The 24,299-nt window shown below is 43.8% G+C and overlaps 1 protein-coding gene across 1 annotated transcript in view; it reads left to right on the top strand.

The window, feature by feature from the left end:
- HMG20A (high mobility group 20A) overlaps window positions 1–24,299 on the top strand; it is a 73,132-nt gene that overhangs the window by 40,909 nt on the left and 7,924 nt on the right. The window lies entirely within an intron of this gene.

Here is a 24,299-nt window from a genome sequence, read left to right as displayed (position 1 = left end):
GAAGAGATCACTTCCTCTCTGCTCAGGCAGCTTCCTGTTGATAATGTGGAATGTGGATTCATTTGGAATGTGAAATTGGGTCCTTTTTAACCTTCTGCTTAATTTCAGTTGAATCCTTCAGAGTCAGGAATACACTGATGCCTCTCCTTTACTTTTACCATACCATCTTTCTGCTTGGGATCCATCAAGAGTTTTGCTGCTGCTTTCTCCTTCATTGCTGATAGTACTGAGGTTTTTAAAATATTAATATATTAATGATTTGCTATCTTAATTGCAAAATCTCTGGATTTTGTGTGAACTATACCATTTTGTGTGTGGTGAAGTATCCACATCCATTATGTAATACAAGGCGTAGCATATATACTTAACTGATTTATGGGTTTTATTAATTAACCTGTAATTCTTATTCTGTGGAAGTTTGGGTGTTTTTGCTATTTACTGTGCAAGCACTAATGGTTTGTGTGTCTGAAGATGTAAAAATGCAAGTTATTCTAAGATGTAAGGTAATAGTAAGAGTCTCTGCTGTCTCTTCCTGTTGATGAAATGGCTCTTCTCCTAATGTTGTTAAATATTCTGTTTACTGAATGGTCGTGCATGCTCTGGAAGGCAAAAGGCATTCTCACTTTTCCACAGAAATATGTCTGTGCACTGAAGTCCATGTGATCTTTTTGTTTATAAATTTGGACTCTAAAACTTTAATGAAAAAGAGTTCTACTTGTCCAAATCCTGGGCTGCTAGATACCATCTGTTTTCCTTGAATTGAGTGGAACAATGTTACTCCCACTGAATACCTGACTTGCTGGAAATCAGAGAGAGAGTTCTAGTTTTTGTTTTGAAGCAATAGCCCTGTGGGATTTCTCTTTCTATCTCATATCAGCAGTTCTAGTTTTATTAAATCTATCCTAGTGTTAATCAAGAGAGAATTCCCTCATCTAATTTATTTGAAATACTGCTTAAGCCCAAGACACTTGCAAAGAAATCCCCAGCTGAAATTCAAGGCCTACAAACACTGTTCGAAACCCTCCCCCTTCAAAGTGGGTGTTAACAACTGTATCAGTATTTGGATTCTTCTCAGAGGAAGTTCCTTTTTCTCAGTAACACTTCAAATTCCTGCCTGTGTTGGGTTTGTGTCTTGAATATTGAAGGAAGAGAAGTAAACTGTTTGGACTGGGGGCAGATTAGCAGGAAATTTATCAAAAGTGGAGGCCAGCAGGGTGGCTGAGTCCAGGAGAGTGAAAAGCTCTGGAAAATTAATCAAACACCTTTCCCAGAAAGAACTGCAGTGCTTTTAGGATGAATGTTGTACATGCAGCAAAACACAGGCTGCATTCCTTGTGTTTAACAGCTGGTTATGGAGAGTGTTGACATGGTCATCCAATGATTTCAGTTCTCTGAAATTGCTTTTACCAAGCAAAGCATCTGCTCCTGTACCAGGAATTCTGTGTAGTGGTTTTTAGGCATATATATGAACTTGATGTGCAGGAGGAAGGGGTTAAATTTTCTTTTGCTTACTGGCATTAATGATGAGTGGCTCACACATATGTAAATACACAGAGACAAATTCTGTTTACAGCCTTTTTTTTTTCCTTTTGTGATGAAGGTGGCAAGAATTGCCTTCTTTCTTCACCCTGTTAAAAATCTGTTAAGGGAAGTGGTGGGATAAGGACTGAAGAAGAGGATACAAGAACAGAATTTGCCTTTGTTCTTGAGGTTAATGTTCACTTGCTGCCAGTACAGAAATGGTTGAATTTTCAGCCTCAGTAAATTTGAATTCAGACCTGCAAATTCCATACATTCTTGAAGTGCTTTTGAGGAGGAAGAGTAGCAAATATAAAATGAAATTCCAGCTGCACCCTCGTTTCAGGACTTCACAGTTATGTGGTAAATGTGCATTTCCAGATCTCTGAAATCTCTATCCAGTTAACAGATTTCCTCCTGGGGGGAGCAGTGCCCTCTGATGATCCATCTTGGTATCTCTGAATGAGAGTGAGAAAGCCTGGCAGTGAAGGCCAGAGCTTTTGAATGTGAAAATTTAAGTCAGTTCCCTGGTTTTGTTCTAGGCATATGGCAGTTTCTCAGGGTTTTGGTATCTGTTTTTTTTTTTTTTTTTTAACAGATTCACATCTTTGTTTCATGCAGATAAATTATTCTTTTCCTACCACTCTTTGAGAGCTTGTCAGGGTGAAAGTGGTTCAGCAAGTATTCCTGTGTTACAAGGACAGCAGCATAGAAAACATGACCTGAGTTAGCTTGTCTTTGAGGTCATCATTCTGACTGTGATAAAGATTTCTGGTTGGCTAAAGCTGTCTCTGTGTCTTGGCAAAATCAGCCTGCCTGACTTGGAGCTAGCAGGAGCTATGAATACATAAATCCATGGAATGGAAGCTTTGCAGCTGTGGGTATTTACACAGTTCCCTGTCTTTGCAGAGCTGGTTTTTGTTCTGGAAGCCTGCAGCAGCTTCACACTTCATCAGCCCCACCAGCTCTCAGGTGTACAGCAAGGTGGCAGCTGCTTCTCTATGGCCTTACTCCAGCCAGGAGCACCTCTGTCCAACCCTGGGCTTCACTAGTGCATCAAAATACTAAAAAAACTACACAGCTTTTGGTTGTTGTAGAACCTTGTCTGTAGTTTGTGCACTGGCTGAGCTGCTGTAGAAGTCTGGCAAGCACTAGGGTTTTTGTGAAGTGAGCAAGAGGATCAGAGAGGAGAGGAAGGGAAGCAGGAGCTCCTTTCTGGAGGTACCCTGCTTGCCTTTTGGCTCCCAGTTTCATGAGACTGCATTCTGAATTGATGTGGGAGCACAGACTGTAGAGAATTATCTCCTTTTCAGCACCTAGGGCTGTCAGTAAATACATGACAATCAAAATATAACTCCTGGCTTCATGCTGTTGCCCTTATCTGTATGTTTTTCTGTATGTCTTGCCTTTCTTTCTCTCTCTTCCCCTCTTCCTGTGTGCTGAGCTGTTTCAGCTTAAAACCAGCTAAAATTGACTTAGGTGGCTCCACCAAGAAAGATTTTTTTTATAAAGTCTTTTTTATGAATGTCACTATCCAGTGGACTTCGGAGGGGCTCACAAGTACTGCAATTGAAGTATTTAGAAAAGGCAAAATTATAGAAATAAGTATTTTAAATTGTCTTGTTTTTTGGGAAATGAGGGCAACAAATCAGCCCAGCAACAGTGCTCTTCTCTCTGGTACCAGTTTCCAAGCCAGATACTGACAAAACAAACTGAAGGGATAAAATCAACGCTGCTTAATCTGGGGGAGGGGGATGAGGGGCAAGATCACATTACTGATAAAAGAAAATATGTAAAATAACAAATTCCAGGCTTTCTCCCTTGGGGTGTGCATTCAGCTGTAGAAAGAATGTTTATGGAAGAATACATTGTGTTGTTTAAGCATGCTTCAAAGAACAAATCTTTTCTTACCTTGTAGAAATTCATCTCAGCTTTTTCTTATCTTTCTTTCTTTCAGCCCATAAGTCAGTAGAAGTGATGTATGTTACCCATGGGGCAGTTTGTACAGGGCTAGCTTAATCTGGGCACGTCCTTACCTTGGATTGGAAGTCTGTTCTATTTAATGGAGTGTTAACTCAGTTTATTCCCTGGGATTTCTGCAGTAATTTTACTGCCTGCAAAAGGAGCAATTTGAAGCCAGATGAAGTGAAGGTATGCTCTGTACCATACCTGCTGAGCTTGGCAATGATGCCTGGACACACTTACCTTATTCTGGGGTTTCCGTTTTCTTCATCATATCTCTTGCATGCATTTTCCTGGTAGTTCTGCTTTGAGTTTAAGGGTTATCTCCCTTCTTTGAGGAAATATATCCATAGGCACTGCATCTGGTCTGTTCCCAAGTCTGTGTCAAATGTTCTTGGCAGTACAGGCAAGCATAAGAGGAATGGATTCTGAAGTCAGATTTTACAAACGAGGCTGTTTGGTAGTTGAGTTCAGTGATACTGCAGCAGAATCTAAAGTGAATTACAGTATAAGACATTCATAAAGTTAAAGAAATGGGTTCTTATAATGCTGAAGCACTAACAGAACAAAGAGGAGAAATCAAAGACAAAGATAAAATGTCATCTTAAAGTGGACAAACTGTGCAGGATGACAGACTTTTTATAAAGACTTCTGTCAGCTGTGGCTGTTTGGTGAGGGAGGATGGTGTAGATCAGCATTGATGCCTCAGGACACAAAGCTCAATTGTTCAGTCCTCTTACACAGGTGGTCTTAAAACTCCTATGTGGTAAAAGCACAGACAACAGTTTCATGGACATTAAAAAGCATTTGGATGTTAAATTACTGGGCAGCATGTGTTTAGTGGGAATGAGAGACACAATGTCACCTGTACCTGGTGATTTGGAGAACAGACTGCAGTAACTTCAGCAGACTCTTCTAAAGCACAACTTTGCCTGAACTAATATGAAATATCAGGTCTCAGTTCAGTGTGTTGTCATGTGGTTTTGACATACTTATCTAGTAGGAAACACTTCACAATCAGATCAACTGTTTTCTAAAGCCAAAGCTTCAGTGGAAAATTTTTGGCCTCTATGAAATTAATGAAAATTTAATTATTGACATTGCTGGAGCCAGGAGTTCATCTGCAGTCTTCAGCAGTTATATGTGTGGTTGTGGATTATCAGTCCATATGGAAGCTGAAACTGTGTCTCCAGCTTTTCCTAGACTCATCCAGTGTCTGCAATCCTGCAGCTTCACAGAGGAGTCTGTGTGGGGGCTCTTCCTAAGGAAAATCCAGGAGGAACTCCTGCAATGCATTACCAGGCTGACAAAGCATATGTTTCTTCAGCTAAAATAGCACTGCTCTTTCACATATAATGGGGTCACTGTTTCTCTGCTGAGTTTCTCATGTTATTGATACTTACTAGCTGGGCTCCAATTTGATGATAAAATATCAGCACTTCAAAATCCTAGCAGTGGGAGGGCTTCACATCACCAAAATGTCAGTCCTGTCACTTAAAGAAACACTTCTGTTACTTTCTGTCACTGCTGCCACTTTTTCTTTTATGATAGGAAATTTCACTTGGATTCCCAAGCAATTCTCCATTAGCAGTTTCACTGAATCCAGTATTTCACTACCATGGGCAAATGCAATGAAAGTGCTCCCAGGGTGGGGTGGGAGGACTCAGCCTGGATCCAGAGGATCTGAGTTTGTTTTTCAGGCTCTCTCTGTGTGACAGATTCTATTTCTGCTTCATGGTCCAGTCAACAAATTAGTGAAAGATACTCAGTTCAGTGATGATGATGTTAGAAGAACTGATGGAGACAGAGTTTTTGGGCAGTGGGCTGTTTTTGGTCTGCTTCAGTTCTTCATTGTGCAAATGAAAAGAGTAAACATTATCCTTTTAGACAGAGCTGCCTGAAAAGGGGGCTGTGTCTTAGCCAGGAACTACCACTGAATAGGAATCTATAGGCTTTGTTCTGTTAATTCAGCAACCTCCAGTGATAGTTTTGGATATGATCAAGAGGATTTGGCGTTGGAAATAGTAATTTCTTGTTGGCTTTTTAATTATTATTTAAAGTAGACTTGTGATGTCTTTTTTCTGCTTGAGCTGTACTGCCTGAAATAGTGCAACTCTTGCAGCTGAATCATATTTTCATTATTCTTTCTCAAGCTCTGACCTTTAAGAATACAAGTGGAGCTGGTACCTATACAAGGAGGTGGCAAAGGTCTTGTGTAGCCTTCTGAAAACACTCCTGTTTTGTTTGCATGACAGAGTAGTCAGAAAATGTATCAGGAAAGAGTAGTGGATAAGAGAAAACGAATTACATGACTGAGTGCAGCAGCCAGAAATAACCTCCTGCCTGGGCTTGTTCACCTCACCAGAAATTATCAGTACAATGAAAGTGGGATTTTACACCATCTTTAGCCATAAAGGTGTAGTCTGTATGGACATACATTTATGTCAAAATTCTTAATTTTGGTGTGGATACTTTAATAAAGTGATCCAATATAAAAATCAGTGGCTATATAGGCTACATAATTTAACTGTATCAGTTTAAAAGCTGTTTATTTAGCATACTAATGAGCCCTGTCTGGGTTTGATGTCTACAGACAAGACTATGCATAGTAAATAATAACCATTGCAAAAAAATTGCTTCTCAGGGTCCTAAATTCACCAGTCTCCACAATCTATATTTTCTCTTTGTGTGCTACTTAATTTCTCCTGAACTTCAGTCTTGTTCCTCACTTGAGTCAGTGTGAAATGTGTTTCTACTGGGTTTTTTAAGATTTAGAACAAATGACAGGCTGACCCAAGGGGTTTGTCTGGAGAGGAAGAACACTGAGTGCTGCTCAGCTACAGAAATCTTGTTTTATTAGCCCAGTCTGATGTTTGAAGAGGAGAACAGATCAGATTTGGGCTTCACTGGTAGATCTAGAGCTGGCTAGGTTGCTGCCCTAGAGGGAAGGATTCCTGTCAACTCCAGATCTCCCAAGAGACATAATTTGCTGAGCTGGTGTGATGAGAAGGTTCAGAAGTAGTGTCAGTCTGGATGGTTCATTAGTTTAAATGTCTGGTGTTGGGAGGTATGTTCTCAAGCAAAGGCTTCTAAATATAAAATAGTCTTGTGAAGTTTTCGTCTTATGCATATTCACTTGTTGAATTTACATTTTGTTTTTCATCTCTGAGCTCCTAGAACAGGGCCTTTCACAGAGGACAGCCTTCCCATCTGTCTGAATAAACTGACAGAAAGTTTTTGCAAAAACAATCCCTTGTTTAACATGTCCATGCCTTCCAGCTAGTTTCTTTCAGAACACTTTGAAGACACAGCCATTGTCACATGCAAGCCTGAATAATCTAAAACTTGAGGGAGAGTTTGATCTGTGCACCCTTGAATACATTGTAATTGGTGGAGGTGCAGGTGGAACCATAACAGTTTTGCCTCAAGAGACTGAACAGTCCAGGCAGTGCTCTCAGTACAGACAGTTCTTGGTGAAGCTGGGAGAGAGCAAACACATCTGTCACACATCTGTGGGGATCTGGAGTGGCTGCCTGGGAGCTGCAGGGATCACTGGGATGGAGCCTTTCACCAGAGCTGCACCTGTGCTTCATCTGAGCCCATCATCTCTGGCTGTCACTCCTCTGCTTTCCTGTGCACTGCAGTCATGGGAAAAGGCATGAAATACATCAATAAGGGGATGCATTCCTCATCCTCTCCATTACTCTTGGGTGCTTGATTGCTTTTAGGCTGTGGCTTTTGTTGTTCTGTTCTCATTTACTATCTTTTTTCAACTACATATCAAGTTTTTTCCTGATCCAGCTTCATATGGTGGCTAATGGAACAAAATTGATGCAATTGCTCCAAAACCAGGCTTTTAGCTGGTAGATTCTAATTAAAGAAACCCTTTTTTTATTTTTCACAGGGCAGAAATATTCTTCCAAGGGCCCACTTTCTTTGTATCAAATGAATATATATGCAATAATTTCCCAGCCTGATGGAGACAGAAGTTGAAATATGCTTGGAGCAGTTATAGCCAACCATATGTAAGTGCTGACATTACCTGTAGCTTATTTCTCCCACAAGGTGGTATTTCTACCATGCTAATCTTGCTGCTTCCTGCTGTAGGCAGTATTAGGGAGAATGTGTCAGAAAATTTGTCTAAATGGCTTTTTCTCAGAAGATTCCATTTTAGTTATGCCCATGGAGGGGGAAAAAAAATTTTAGGTTTAGTTGAAAATTCATAGTTCTGTGGTTTGGCCAGCATGAGTTTTAGGGACAAGTCCTTATGCCCAGCTGCAGAAGCTCCTGAATTTACAAATTCTACTTACAGGCTCTCCAGGGAGATGGTTTCTTTGTTCTTGCCTGCTTCTTCCATGTGCTTGGTTGCCTAAACAGATGGAGGTGAGGAGATTTTCTCTGCTTCCAGGAATAAAACCCCAGACTCCACACCTACAAACATGATTAAAATTATCCACCCAAATTCCACTTGTGGGGTAGGTTCTCAGTGGCCAAAGCTGAGTGGAACTGTGGAAGGGTGGAGTTAAGCTGCCTTGATGTGACATGGCCTGCTCATTGTGCTGGTTGGATCTAATCGGTGCTGGGGGAATTACTTTATCTCCAAACCTCATCTCCCTTCCAAATCCACCCTAATGTCAGACTGGGAAATCAGTGCTCAGGAGAACAAAGACCCATCACCAATGCCCTTCCACTCCAAGTGCCAGGAGCAGGGTTTTTTATTTTCATCTTCCTTCTGTATTAGTGAATCTGCTTAATAAGGCTTCCCGAGGTAAGTCATTGCCTGACCCCCAGCCATCCCCAGGAGGAAAGAGTGATGGAAGGAATCAATTGCAGCTCATACACAGTAGCCTCAAGGCCTGATGAAAAGACATGATGGGTAAGTGTGCAGGAGGCTCAGTACATGAGAATCTCTGATTTTTTTTTCCCCTCTATAACTGCCTGTGTGCTTCAGAACCACTTTTCATAATTCCCTTCCCTTACTGTCCTAAAGACCAAACAGCCTCTTACTCCCCATTTGGAGCATTTAGGCTCTCTATTCATGGAGAACCATTCCCTATCACTCCCTACCGAGCCTAAAAATCCTTCCTGAACAACACTTAAAAAAAAAAAAATCCTTTCTTTGTCTGTCCCATTCCTGCTGGCCCCCTGCACCTGAGCTGGCTGTATCTGAGGGGCTCAAAGCCTGCAAGTGATGCTGTTTGCCTCTGAGTCAGAGAGGCTTTTAAATCTGAGTGTAAAATGAGCCTCCTCCAGCAGTAAACAGCCCATCATACACCTCTTTTGAAGTTCCCATTTAAATAACCTCCAGGGCTTTCCTAATGCGGGAAGGCAGCAAGAGGAAGCAATTCCCTCCTTCTCCCCTCTCCAAAGCAAGGCAAATGAATTCCCTGGCAGAGGGGGGATGCTGGTTTTCAGGGTACTGCAGAGGAGATGAACGGCTCTTGTTTGCGGCTTAGTTAGTGAGTCAGCACGTGCTCGTTCATGGGCACAATTTATTAACCCCTGAACGCCACAGATGATGGTGTTATCACTGTAAAGTCATTTTAATTTGTTATATAATTTATAAGGTAGCTGCTGCATCAGAGGGAAGCCTGTGTCTGCTTGTGTGTCCAGGTCCTGGTGTGATGCTAGGATGGGAGCAGGATCAGGGAAACAAAAAGGAGGGGTCCTGGCAGGACTATGGCAGCTGACCTGGTTGCAGATGGTTCTTTTGCTGATTTCTCATCCCTGTGGGTTGTTCCTGGTGCTGCTGCCTCATTTAAAGGTGGCTGTGTGTTTGCAGGCCTCCAGCTCTACATGTGAATTGATGCTTGGATTTTTCCTGAAGGTGAACAAACACATAGCAGGAGCACTAGTGAGTTTGTGTGACATCTGACAGCACTGGAGGGATGTTCAGTGGTGTGTTGGACAGGAGGGTGTCCTGTGCTAGATGGGATCCTGTGATGCTGGATGTCAGCATTTTATATTCTTGAAATTATATTAGGGCCTTCTCTATGGTCTGGTGTCATGTGGCTGCCAAATGTGAGAGTACAGTAAAATCTCCTGAGACCTTTGTAGTCCTGTGTGCTGCAGTGATTTTATGGGACAGCTTTCCAGTGAGACAGCAGGTTTGCCCATCACTAGAAGGACTGGAATCATTCCTACTTTCCTGGGTATTCCTTGTTTGCCAGGTAGGTTAACCAGTCAATACCTAAATGAGTCACTTTGTTAAGTGATTTATTAAATAGTAAAGTTTATTCAAATCATTAAATAGGCTTTACTAGTGCACCACCTTAACTAGAATGCCCTGAAGACATCTTAAATAAGTCTGAAGCTAACCAAGCTGCCTGAGGTTGGTTCCTCCTGGGCTCAGAGGTGCAGAACTCAAGGATCCCTGCATTTTCAGACTGCCTTTAAATAGGTGTTTGGGATTTATCTTCCACAAGGAGAAATGTGTGCTTGCCTGAACATGCTGTTAGTCAGTCCTTGGCCTGACTGAAAGTGTGGGGAGTTCCAAGGCAATTCTACCTGCACTAATCATAATTTGCTCCTTAATCTAGGAGTACCTGCCTCTATGTCCCTGTTAATGCTAAGCTGCTGAACAATTTGATTAGGTGCTTTGAATAAACCTTGTAATTATGCCATAGATACTCCTGATGCATTATGTTATTTTTATTATCTAAGTTAACACTGCCCATTGTTGTAGCATGGTTACACTCAGAGGCTGCTATTAGAGCTGAAGCTCAATTGTGCTAAATATTACACAGACATAGAGCTGCAGTCTGTGTCCTGGAGGACTCACAGCTTGGCTGTACTATTGTGCATCAGCCCATTAGAGCACCCTGAGAGGCATTAGTGCCCCAAATAGTGCCACAGGTTCTGTAATGGAAATGGCCTTGCAGACCTTTTAACCTGTGAAGGCAGCAGTGCTCCTGAATTCAGCTTTGTCCATGCTCTTCCATCATTATCACTGCTTGTTAGACAGAATCTTGGGAAATGAGAGTTTCAAATGTGCTTGGAACAGGCCAATTCTGCTTTCTCACTGAGTCCTCCTGAGGGTGGAAGAGTAGAACCAGGCCACCCTCTTTCATGTCCCCAGCATGGTTTCTGTTTTGTCAAAAGCATTACAATGTGAGCTGAATTCTTTCCTGGCTGGTTTGTGCTTCACCAGGTTTCCCTGACCTTGTGCCAATCAGTGATGAATTGTACAAGTGCCCATCAAAAACACTGCAGAAGCCAGAGGAATGCCAGCCTCACTGTGTAGTACATTAAGGAACAATATTTTAAGCCTGGGACTGATGGGTATGATTCTTCTATTTCAATCTGCTCCTTCAGATTAAAAAGCTGCTAAAAGCTTCAGCTTGTCTTGCTGCATCTGCTGCTTCAAGACCAATGAATGGCATGTCCAGGACTGGAGGCTGTGGGTAGGAGGATGATATTTTATGATAAATGTACCTGATGGTGTTTTGTGTTCACAAAGTTTTTTAAAAGCCTTCTACAGCAAATGATCAATCTGTTAGAGAGAATACTGAAAGAACATCTAGCACTCCTTTGACTGTGAGGAATCAGTAATTTCTAAAAGACCCCAGACCTCTAACCTGTGCAAAGTTATGGCACTTTTGGCTTAAGTTTCTTTCTTGCTTTACCCTCTTTGGTGCTGTTACTGCCAGTTTGGCTGTAACTGCAGGACACTATTTTGTAATATTTTGTGTATTGGCTCTCTTACTAATTCTCTATCCCCTTTTTACAGTTTTGTGGCTAAAAGATTAAATCTGCAAAGCATTTATATGAAAAAACGTAAAATAACAGGTTATTGTTGTTTTTCACTTGCCTTGCATTAAGGTTTCAGTGTCAGAGTTTCAGTGAGGCAGATTCTGTGGTGATGGGAATCAGTGGTGGTAGAGTTGATTGATTTGAATTTATTGGTATAATAATATGAGGATTTCCTGAGTAAGCTGGAAGGTGGGAATCATGCTCAGAGACATAGCTGGTAGAGCTGTCTGTAAAACCTTTGAAATGATGAAAAGGAATAAATATCAGACTTCTTCCTGTTAGACTACTGTGATCTGTCACAGCACCAGTGGTAGAAGGAGGAGAGGTGCAGAGGCTACAAAAGGCAGCTCATATTTCTGGAAGTGGCTGGTGGGATTTAGAACTGGTTTTAGCTCACATGAAATTTTGGGACTGAGGCCATGTGCTATTTCTGTAATTTGAGGTTGACCCATGTTTAGGATGAAGGGCTTGAATTCGATTTGTTTTAAATCGGAGGCTGAACTTGGTTGACACCTGCTGGTTGGGATTCTAGGAAATCAAAGGGAGCTTCACTGACTGACATGAAATTCTGCTTTCAAATACTGGTGAGAAATCAAATACTTTTCAGCCATTTTCCAACAACAAAATGAGAACTCAAACTTGTGGTGCTTGGGTCTGACCTCAGCACCCTCATTTCTCCTGTTTGAGAAGCTGGAGCTGGCAGAGAAGAGAAGAAAGATGTCTGGCAAATAGACATTCAATTGGCTTAATACAGGGACTGTTTTGCTGCATTGGAACTGGAGCCTCTTATTAAGAATCTGATGGCACTTCTAAACAAGGAGAGCTGATCCCTTGGAGGGGGCAATCTCCAATCATATGCCAACATTGCTTTTGACATATTTATGACTCCAGTAAAATCTCCCATCTGGTATATTTTAAAATAAAATTGAAAATTTATCACTTTGCTGTAGTTGGTTTGTCGTTCTCCCTGAGAGAAGATAGCCAGGCTGAGATTATTGCATTGGCAGCCTGTCAGCTGAGGTTAGGCTGAGGTGTGATTTAAATTTCAATACTTTTCACATTACAGCTGTCTGGGGTGGGGAAATTACAAGGAGAAAAGCAGAGAGTCTGTTATTTTTATTCATTAGTCTCTCCTGATTTGTTTTGTTTTTCTTTTGTTTTGTTCTGCTTACCACATAGAACACCTGGAGGAAAAGATATTCCCCATTTTTCTGGGTTTCTCCAACCTTTGCTTGGCCAGAGTTGTTTGGGAGGGACAAGGCAGACCCCAGGTTGTGTCAGTGTCTCTGTGGCTGTGCCATCAGGCTGTGATAGCAGGGTGAGATCCTTCTGCATGTGGGCTACTGTGCAAGTTTATAGCATTTAGAGAGACTGCAGCTTTCAGCAGAGCTAAGGGAGCAGTGCTGATTCCCACTTCCCTGACAAAGGACCAAAGGAGAGATGTGGAAGGCATTTTGTTTCACTTAACATGGACAGCTGTATCTAAGTCTAGATTTCATCACAGCAGAGAGCAATGTGCATTTTTTGGAAGCAGAAGCCAACATGCTGTGCGTGTGCCTTGCTGTTTCTAAGCTTTTATGATGGGGTTAGGTCAGGTACTTTTAAATGATGTGCAATAGATTAAATGAATTACCTGCCACGGGATTTCTTTGTGTGTCCATAGTTGGGGTAGGTTTGGAATGTGGAGCAGCTGGAGCAGAGTCTGGTGCTCAAGCTGCAAGGCAGAATGTCTCCCAGTGTGTCTCTGGGATTTCTGTGGTGGACAGAAGCTGTGGAACAGGAGTGTTTGTCTGTGTGCAAGGCTCTCTGCAGTGGAAGGCTGGCTGCAGGCCTCAGCTGGCAGCAGGCTGTTCAGTCTGTTCTGCTTCCTGCTTTTGATTCCTGCCCCAGTCCTGCCTGGCTGGCTGCTCTGGCAGTGCCCACTGGTGTGTTTGATTAGGTGCATTTGTTTCTCTTTAGGTCCTCCATAGTCTGACTGTAAAATTATCAGAGGTCTTATCTGGGCAATAAAAGGGAGTAAAATGCCTTTATCCTCCACCTCCAGCAGCTGCTTTGTTGCTCAGGTAGTGACTGGTGCTGTAGTGGAACCAGTGGCTGCCCTCCACTGCAGCTGTAGAGGTAGTAAGGTGAGAGGACACAGGGCTGATTGAGATGCCCATGTGAGGGCTGCATTAGTTTATCCTCTATAAAATCGAATTCTTGGGTCCCCCTAGACAGGGGGAAAAATGGGAGAATTGCCAATGAATCTCCAAATGGATTTTGGCAGTCCAGACACAGTAGCTTATGTAGTTCTAAGATGGCTCTGGGGAATTACAGCAGCATTGCAGGTGCTTACTCTGGGAGAAGATGAAATTCTCCACATGAACTGCAGGCACTGAAGCTGTGTGGGGCCAGCTGTGACCCAGCCCCACTGCTCTGAGTGCTGTGCTCTGAGCTGCAGGGTGAAATGCAGCCCCCAGTGTGTGAGGATTAACAACTGCAGCCTGCATTGGAGACTTAGGAATTATTTTCTGTGGAGCACATATATAACACTTACATGCATGAATTGGGTATTTGTGTAGTGTGTTCCTCATTTCTAAAGTGTGCATTTTTGACTCCTTACTATGTGTAATGGGCTTTTGTTCTTCTGAGACATATTTGTGCAGGTGAGTGTACGGTTAAGGATCTGCCTGTGTGCACTTGAGCACAACAGAAGTGTATGGAGGAGTCCTCTGGGAATGCTGTGTTTGTTTATGGTGGGGAGTGCTTTCCCCAGTGTACATTCTGTGCACACACAGCCACTGTATGTGTGGCATTTCATTTGATTGTTCTGTTTTCCTGTTTTCTAGGCTGAACAATTAAGGGTGGTTTTTTGAGTGCATCAGATGTATTATTTCCTTTCACAGCAACTGTGCATTTGCTAATGTTAAATTTATTCTAAATGTATATACAGGTGCAATTCTTCATTTGGTAGACATAAATCTTTGCTACATGGAATGAATGGATGTTTTGTCTGCATGCTCAATGTATGTGTGCTCCCTTGATACACATGCTCCTGTTGCCTATAGAAAAAGGTGCTTTGCACTGAAAATCATCTGTGCCGGCCTTATGTGCTGTAAATTTGTTTTTGTGAATGTGGGGGTTAGAGTATGTGTGCAAGGTGTGTAGTAAATGCATGGCTCTAAAAATCTATGTGCTCAGTTTAATATTTGTGCCAGGTAAGCACATATTTCCCTGCATTTGCTGGCAGACTTACACAAGTGTTGAGTCTTCATATTGTTAAAATAACAGAAGAACTGTTCACATATTTTATAATTTTTTTAAATGTCCTGGAGCTTCCATGGTTTAAGTTTCTAAATGTCTGTCCAAGTGATGTATGTCAAAACATCAGGAAGGATATTTAAGCAGTTATGTCAGTGGAATGAAACAAAGTCATGAGTTAATGCTTTTCTGATGCTTTATAAAAGGGAAAATGGTGAAGAAGGGCCACAACTAAAATACAGAACGAACAAGATCAACCAGAATAAAGTCAGGCAGTTTGCTCTTAAACGGAGACATCTACAGCAATAGAACTCACATGACTGCATTGCTATTTTTATGCCGTCCTATGATCACACCATCCTGTCCCAGATCTCCCACCCTCTAGGGTCAGTCCCCAGGAACCAGGAAGGATGATGGAGCCCTCCTAACCTTGTTGCTTCCTCCTGTCTGTCCTGCCAGGTGCTTTGAAAGAGAGTCAAGGCATTCATTATCCCACCACTTCTTTTCAATGACATTTTAAAAGACCTGGCACAGTAGGAATGATTGAAGTGCCTGCTGCTTTTCTCTGTAATTATCCAGTTTCCTTGTTGGGACTGAAATTATTGCCCTGCAAGAGGGCAGTGTCCCTATTGCCACGTAAGAGCTACCCAAACACAAACCTGCTTGGCTGCTACCAGCAGCACTCCACATATCCAGACATAAAAAGGTTTTTCCTTGGCTGCTGGGTTGCGCTGGGAGTGTGGGACCCACACTCAACTGGTGAAGCTCCAGTCGGCTGAGGTGGTGATGTTCTGGTAGATGGTTACAAAAACTTACCCCTTTTTTGTCTCTTTTCTTGGCAAAAAGTAGTGCACTGGAACAAGGGACAGGGAGCTGTAATTAGTCCTCAAACAACCTTTGCTGTGGATTGCCCAACTGAAGGCCTTGCCTGTAATCTGTGGCAGGAACAGGAGGACAAAACCCCTGAGATCATCAGCTCAGCTGGTTAGAGCATGCTAATAACACCAGAGTTGTGGGTTTGCACACAACTGTTCACAAGGATGGGCTGTTCACTGCAGAGTTTGAACTGAGAATCCTTGTGTGTCCCTTGCAGCTCTTATTATTATGTGGAGGAACAAATACAGTTAAAAAATGGAAGGTACAGGAAGAGGATGATGGTTGAGGAAAAAGTCTCACTCAATTATGGAGCATCTTCTGTGGCATTTGCTTTTTAGAGGGTGTTCAAGGAATGTGTGCAGCTCTCGCCAGGAGAAGTTAGATCTGGAGCTATCAGGAAACACAAAAACTGGGAGTTGAAGTTTCTTCAGCTAAAGGTAGGAGTGTGCCAAGGATGGTGTGAGACAGCAGAGGGAGCTGACAGGGATTCCTGTATCTGTTGGACAGCTGCTATTCAAAGCCTGAAGAGTTAACAAATAACTGGTCTTGATGCTCAAGGACTGCCCCTCTGCAGTCTGTTAAGTTCTGTGTCTTCGCCTGGCTGTGAATTCCTCTCCAGAATGGATGCTGGAGTGTTAGTGGATGAGCAAGGTGAGAGAAGGGGGAAAAGAACATTAGGTTGAAGGATCAATGAGGTAAATGATCCTCCAGCCTCTGCTAAGAGAGCTGTTTGTAATGAGCAAGGAGGCAGAAGGATCCTGTGTGGCCTCAGGTGTGTGTGCAGATCCTGTTCAAGCCCTGGAGCGCAGCTCACACTGCAGCTGCCTTGGCCCTTGCTTCCCCCTTCCCTTGGAACACATGCTGCTCTGCCCTGCCCCTCTGCCTCCAATTCCTTGTGACAGGCTTAGAAATCCTGGGACCCCTGATGCTGGAATGGCATTTTGGCCTCGCTGGAATTGTTTATAAGCACAGAGCTTTGATGCTGTCTCCAAAGCCTCTGGAGAGCTGAGAAGGGCTATTTTTCATGTGATGCTTTTGGAGAATGCTATGGGAAAAGGTCAAGGGACATACTGGGAACGAGTAGGTCACATACTCATTGGTTTAGGGCACCAGGACAGCATTGGTTCTCTAGGATGTCAGAGGCTGCTTTGTACAAATAAGCACCTCTCAGTGAGCTGCCTGGGAAAGAGCAGGGCCACGCCTCCCATGGCTCCTTCTCCTGCCCTGGCCTTCCTGTGTCTCAGCATCCCTGCCAGACAGGCAGATCCCACAGATGGTGTGCAGCATCCTAAAAAGCCTCTTTGCCTTCTGCTTTCACCTTTGTAATGCAAGGAGATGTTCTGTAAGCAGGGGCCTTCTGCACCTGGCACAGATGGGGTCTGGCAATAATGCTGCAGGATTCCTTAGTCCATCCCTATGTCACCACCCTGGGGCTGTGGGCAAGAAGAGCTCAGGCTTGAACAGCTGTTTGCCCCTTGGTTTAGCATGTTATCTTTCTCATTTCATTTGGGCTGGGGGGAAGCAGTCTAACAAGTCCTGTTTCCTTTTTCCTCCCTGATTCACACATGCTTCAACTACCAGCCGGAGTGTGGGGGCTACGTGAAGGAACAGGAAGCAGAGGGTGAGGTGGCAAGTCATTTACATTGGAAATATGAGCTGAATGTGCATTTCCCTACTGCTGCCATCAATCACTGCGATTTCCTGCACGCTACAGAACAGGGGAATGGAGTTTGCTTGCTTCCCACTTCCCCTGGGGAATGGAAACGCTCGTTTGTTTCACTGCCTAGAAATGCTGATCACTCAAAACATTTATTGCTTCAGAGATACATGCAGTTCTGAAGCTGAATTTTTCAGCTTTCTCTTATCTGGTCTTCAGAAATGTCTTCAGATGTCCTGCAGACCTGGGGAGTCACTGTGTTCTGGTAGAGATGTGAAGGTGCTGCTGCAGTAGCACAGGAAAGCCCACAGGCTGCAGAGCAGATGCTTTACTGCAGAACCCTGGCAGACACCCTCTGCTCTCCATCAAACCAGTTGCTTTAGCTTGTTCATGTGGTTTGGCACCTGATCCACTGAGATGAGGTTTTTGGAGTCCTAAGTCCTTCTTATTGTTGGAAACTTTTCAGTGGCTATTTTATGGGGCTAACCAATCTGTTAAGTGAAAGTTATAGTGGGGAATGACATGGAGCAGACATATCAGCACATGTTCACTGCTCAGCTCTGTTGGAAGGGATGGAGACAATAGAAGAAACAGAACCTAAAATGTGGAACTGAGAAAGGAATAGAAGAAGAAAACCAGAAGGAAGTACTAGGACAAACTAGAAAGTGAATGAAAAGTCTATACCAAAGAGCAGAAAATAACAAAGTGTAGCAGAATTCAGGTAACCTTGCACACTGCAAAGGTAAAATAAAAATGCCTGTGTATTCATTGCCCTTGTGATCATGTGAAGGTCTGGCACACTTCTGCTGTCTTTGGTGGGATCTGGTCTCTGATTAAAACATCTTCCTCTAGTTTAACAATCTCTCATTAGCCAGATTATTTTCCTGCGGAGGTGTGGAGGGATAGAACATAAGAAAATATAGTGCAGAGGGTAGTCTCACCCCTGAGGAGTTGCAGCTGTACTAATCACCAAAGATTAGGAACAGGCCTGCCCTTAATGGGCCTCAGCTGTGTCCAATAAGGATGAGTGCTATACAAGAGTGGGTTAGCTTGTTGAGGAGGGGGTTGGAGTTTGTTGGCTGTGCTGTGAGGAGATGCCCATGAGAAATCACTGAGAAGGTATGGAACTTATTGCAATAAGATGATAACACAGAGAAAATGCTGATTTCATTTCTACATGGGGGCCCTTGGGTTGTGGACAGTTTGAGACTCATGGATAACTGAAGGGATGGGGCACTAAAACTCTGGGGTGGTTCCTGCAACCCTTGTTTGGGGATTGCAGGGCATCTTTGAAGCTTCTGTGCTGGCTGGGACTGGGATGTTGTTGGTATTCAGTTCAGTTGCTGTAATAAAGAGGCTGGTGAGGCACCATGTCCTTGAAGCATGGTGGTAGCCAGGAGAGCTCTCCTGGCTGTGGGGGCCTGGAGCCCTGTTCCCTGTGAGGTCAGCACAGCTTTTATGAGCTTAGCCACTGTGGGTCTGGGCAGCAACTCAGAGGGGACCTGTCGGGAAACCTAGGGGCTGGAAGGAAATGCTGTTGGTGACTCAATAGGCAGAGCTCTTCCCTCTGTTGATGTTGGAGCTGAGCCACACAGACACATCCCTTCATAATTACCCAGCAGTTACTTACAGTCCATGCTTTGTAACCACTGGCACTCTCACATGTGGATTTGTAAGGCTCAAATCTATCCCGGGAAATCTGATATCACTGCACTGCCTGCAGCCTCTGAGAAGCAAGGATGTGTTTGCCTCTAGGTGAGGGGTGTTTGGCCCATGTGAACACATCTCAGGCATATGCAGGTGTTGTACCCATGCAGATAAATTGTGGATTCATTGCTGTGGCTCCTGCCCGGGAATGGCTGCTGTGGAATTACGTGCACAAACCCCAGAGATGTCATTAGCCGCTGGTTTCAGCCTGGTGAGGAGCTGGGAGGTGTCAGTGGCCTGGTGTCAGGGTGCTGTGGGATCCTGGGCAGCACGGGGGAAGGGCTGGTCCGGGCTGGGCTGACACACATCCTGCAGGACAGAATTCCCCACAAAGGGTGGGGCTGAGCACGGGGGATCCCTGGCGGGCAGCGGGGATGCAACGCACTGAGCCCAGCCAGCTTTCCACGTTTTTTTTCATTTATATGCTTTTCCATTCGCTCATTTCAGACATGAAGTCACGCCATGACTTCAGCCCTAGACATAAAACACAGATTCATCTGTGTTAACGGCATTGAATAATTGCACTTTTTTTTTGTTTCTTAATGATCCTCTTGGAAATAGGGAGGTGCTTTGTAAAGCTGACACAATTTTCAATTGCTGTATTGATTGCTGTGTGATATTAGTGTGTTTTGTTGCAACTGCTGCCTTGTGCTGAGAAGTTCCTACTTCAAACTCCTTGTAAATTTATTTTACCTGTCACTGTGCATCCATCCAGCCACAGTGGCTTCCTCTTCTCCCTTGCTCCCAAATTCAGCCCAGTGTAGCTGAATTTGGTGAATGCCATTAATGAATCTGATTCTTCCCTGAGGGGGTGGTGAGGCTCTGGCACTGGGGTCCTGCAGACCCTGTGAAGCTGTGGATGCCCCATTCCTGGCAGTGCTGGAGGCCATGGACTGTCCTGCTCTAGTGGAAGGTGTCCTTGCCCATGGCAGGGCTTGGAATGAGTTGGTGTTTGAGGTCCCTTCCAACCCAAACCCTTCTGTGATGCTGCAACACCCTTATTCAGCTTGCTAGCAAATGCACAGAGAATCTGCTTGCTCCTATCAGAGTTATTTCTGTGCAGTTATTCTCTTTGCTGTGGCTGGCAGAGGGAGCAACCCACCCATGCAGTGGATGCATCCTGGCTCTGCAGCAGCGCTGCCTTTCTGTCCTGTTTGTGAGAGCAGTGTTCTCTAGAATGTTCCTAGGTAACAACCAGCAGCAAGAAAATCATCTCAGCTCTCATGCTCTTTATGAGATTTAGTCACAGCCACTTCAGAAGTCAGGGACTGTAGTCTTCCAGGGATCTGTTGTTGTAGCTTGATGAGTGACGGGCTGGGAATTGGAAGAGATGGGCTGGACATCTTGAGGGGTGCTCATTTGGGGTAAGTCACTTAGAGCTAATAACAGAGGTGTGCAAAACAGGGATAATGGTCTGACTCAACCTTTGCAGAGAGTTTCGAGAACTCAGCTGACACTGGTTTTTGCTGACACTGATTTTTATTGCCACCTCCCAGCTCCAGCAGTGCTTCAAGACCTCCCTTAGGACTCAGACAGCAGGAATTCTACTGGTCTATTAGGAATCACAGCAATATATTGCAGGGCTCTTCCTTCTCTTCCAGTGCTGCTCAGTAGCTGTGCACAAGTTACCACAACATCATCATTGTCATCATTAGGATGCTGTGTGAAATCACCACTTAGTGTGTTCACTGAGTCAGCTCTTTCCTGGCTTCCACATTAGAGCTGACTGATCAAAACTAACACTATCCTGCAAAAAACCCAAAAAGCTGGGATTTCTTTTCTGCCCAAATTCCCTTCTGCATTGTTATTATTATCTGTCAGTGCTCTAAGTAGTAAATTTTCTGAGGTCATGAGCTGTTACAAGCTGCTAATGATGTTGTGTGCAAAGAGCTGATGGAAAGATTGGCTTAGAAGAACCATGGGATCCCAGACAACTTCTGGATAAAGGATTCCAGTAGAGACTGGACCTTGAAGTTAATGTCTCAATCATCATTGGACCTCTTCATGAAACTTCCAGCTCTGCTGTTTGTAGAAGACAATAAGGCAAGGGGTGGTTGTTTCTTTAAGGCCCCCCTGCACTGCTCCTCTCTGTTTTCCTGCTGACACAGATTTTCCTCTCTTGCTCAGTTTCAGTGCACCTGCTCATATCAACTAGGCTGCACTGGCTTCTCTCAAGCTGAGCTTGTGTATGGGAACAGCAGCAGCACCCAAAAGCACATTCCTGGGCTGAGAGGAGCCATCAGCATGCAGGGAGCAGCCTGGCTTCAGCAGCCCCACAGAAACTGGAGTGGAGTTGTCATGCTGGTTTTGATAGAAACTAGTCAGGAGGTGAAGGAAGTGCCTTTAACTAAAGGTCAAGTCACCTGACATAGGCAAATGTAGGGATATTTTAGAGAGGTAGCAGCAGAACAGGAGGCTTCCCTATTGGATCTGGTATTCACTCTGACTATATTTCATTATTATTGTCTTATATACTCAGTACAAACCTATTTACCTGTGCATGCTAAAAGCTTTGCAGTCAGATTCAATATCAAACAAGACAAGTTGACTTGAAATGTGAATTCCCACATTGTTTTGCTTGAGCCTCCAGGTTAACCTGCCTTGTCTTAGTCCTGCTTTAACCTGAGTTAAGTAATGTGGGTAAGTCAGCTTATATTCAGAACACATATTTTTTTGGTTTTTAAAAGCCATTTTTGTGTAACCAGAAGGACTCAGAGATGGATAGGAAGGCCTCTGTGGTCAAATTTCAGGAAGCCAGAGTGTGCCAAGTGGGAACTGGTTAGAGCTGTGGAGGAAGCTGGCCAATAGCTGGAGAAGCCTGAGAGTTTGGGGGCAGCAATGTCCACTGGGCCTGTGCACATTTCCAGCTTGCTGTAGTTGTGATGAAAAATGCAGTCTCAGAAAGTGTTTGTGTGATGGCTTGTTTGCCATCCTGCATGTCTGGAGAAGGGAGGTCCTCTCTCAGAAGGAGAGGTGCAGCTGAATTCATACCCAGCTTCTGGAACACAGAGGTGATCCCTGGCAGGATGTTCTTGCTCTCAGCTTTGTGTGTGGCAGAGCTCCCAAAATGCCCCTCCTGGCACGGTGCTGATGCTGTTCTGTGCTCTTGGCTGTTCCCTGTTGCTCAGGGCTGCAGCACAGTCCCTGATGTGCCCCAGTGCTCACCTGTGAGCTCCAGAGCTTTGGACAAGGCCAGTGCCATCCAAGGATGAGCTGCAGTGCTCCCCAGGCCTCCTGAGTGGACAAAGCAACTGTGGTGAGGCTCCAAATTACATTGCAGGAAGGCAGGGTTCCTTGGAGTCTGGGTGGGGGCTAATCAATGTACATTCATCATTAATTTATGCATATAAGGGGCTTTTGGAGTGGAGTTGTCATGCTGGTTTTGATAATGCTAACTCTATCCACGCTGCCAGCTGCTGCAGTGTCGTGGCAGTTTGTGTTGCTGCATGCAGAATTATGGTGCTTTTGTGGGAATGTTATGTTCCCTGAATAGAGCCCCACAGAGCAATTTGCTTCATCCTTACAAACCTATCCAAATAACTGGCAGTGCCTTACAAATACAAAACAATTGAGAAAATAAATGTATTATACTGTACATCTGTGACAAAACAATGCTTTCATGTGCAAAGAGAGAAATGTGTTTGTTTAACTTACGGTCTCCCTTTTGGAAATAAATGCATTCATTTAAATCAAAATGGGATGTTCTTCACTATTACAGTATTTTGCACGCCAGATGTGAGAAATATGCTGCTTGAGGAGCAGACAAAAAACTTGGAGTGGTTGATCTTACCAAAAGCATGTATGTGTGTAGTGGCTTATTCTAGACCCTGCTTCTCCTCCTGGAGTGGGAACCTCCTGCCTTGGTGCGTGAAGGATCTGTGTGCAGAGGTTTGGGGAGTGTGTCACTCTGGTGTCCTGTTTGCACACAGGAGAGCTTCACATTGCCATGATCATGAGGCAAATTCCCTCCAGGAGTTGTAGCAGTCCAAAAGATTTTGGATCCTTTATGGTTTTTGTGTTAAAGAAACATTAGTTTCATTTATATGCAGCAGTAGACGTGTTAGATGGGGAAACATAATCAATAAAATACAGGTTGAATGTTCTAATATTTGTTTTAAAAATGTGCCCCATCTTGTAATTTTCATCTTTTTAAATGGTTGAGCTCTTGTAATGAAAGTCTGCTGCATTTCAGTTTACACATAAGCTTAACATCATCAAGCAAAGTTTGTTCTGGGAGTTAACATTTGCATTTTTGAAAGCAGCAGCCTAATCCAGAGCAAAAGCAGATGAGAATGTATTATAATATAGCACATTACCAGCTGTCTGTCAGTAGGTGTGACAATTGTCAGAAAGGTGCTGAAACTTGATTTCAGTGGTTTTCCAAGTCTGCAGCTTCTTCCAATTCAGTTTGAAGATCACTGCCACCAGGAGTAGGAGTTGTAAACAGAAATTCCAGGAATGGTTTATTAGAAGGAAAAATAGCAAGAAAAAGAAAGTATACCCCAGATCTTTTCCAACCTGATCTTTTAATAATAATAATAATAATAATAATGCTCAGACTACCTTCTAGGCTTCTTGTTATTCCTTAATTAAAATCACTTCTCAGATTATAGGTGAGAAGGAAAGAGTTAGGAGTTTCTGCCCCTTGCCAGTGTTGTCTGCTCTATAATGGTATTTTCACATGTATCATCAGGTCTGGGCAAGCGTTGGATTGGATTTGTCTTTGAGTAGCTGGAGGGCGCCAGGTTGAGATTCCCAATTCAGCAAGTCTAGCATTAATAAATACTCTTTAATTCAGCTGGAAAGCATCTTGGTCTGCATCTTCCTCATGTGAAGTGTGATATCCATCTTACTGCTGGATCCAGCCAGCCAGAGGACTCCTCACAGCCTGCAGGAAATGTGACACCTTTGTGAGAGCCAGCACCTGTGTATTGACTGATTGACCAGCAAGGCTAGTTTGGCCTAGCTCTCTTTTTCTCCTGGATTGATTAATCAAATACTTCAAATAATTGCTGCAGTTGTGATTAATGTCAACTGCATAGCTAATCTCCCAGGAGAATAAAGTGACTCTGTTTGAAAAAAAAATCAAAATCCTGTAAATGAGTTAATTATTTACTCTGCTCACCTCTCTAACCTTGTTATGCTTGTAAATGAATAGAAATATTGATCTTGGAGCTGACTTTTGTGTTATCCATCTTGCCTCAGTTTAATTGGGGGGTTCAGTGTAACCCTGTGCCCTCCTTTTGCCCAAGGACATGTTCCTTCTGCTTTGATTTGCTGTGACCTGGGAGAGTGGGGCTGGCAGGCCCACTGGGCTGGAGCTGACTCAGGATTTTTAGGGCACCCCTGAATTAGTAATTCCTCCTCTCCATGGGCCACCGTGGCCCCTGGCAGCAGCACCTCCTTGGCCACCTCTCTCGGTGGCAGACTCTACCACCCAGTGGCTGCCGCTGTTAAAACAATCTTGTTTCCTCCCATTAGCTTCAGCTCACACCCAGTCTTCCCATGTTCCTGGTCTGCCAGCACATTGCCCCCCCCTTCCCACGGACACAGGAGACTTTGAGAGCAGCCAGGGCTGCAGTGACAG

Source organism: Ammospiza caudacuta, chromosome 10 (genome assembly GCF_027887145.1).
Source record: "Ammospiza caudacuta isolate bAmmCau1 chromosome 10, bAmmCau1.pri, whole genome shotgun sequence".
In the NCBI taxonomy this organism is placed as follows: domain Eukaryota; kingdom Metazoa; phylum Chordata; class Aves; order Passeriformes; family Passerellidae; genus Ammospiza; species Ammospiza caudacuta.
The sequence above is the reverse complement of the archived record's forward strand: the minus strand, read 5'-3'. Positions and strand labels throughout refer to the sequence as shown.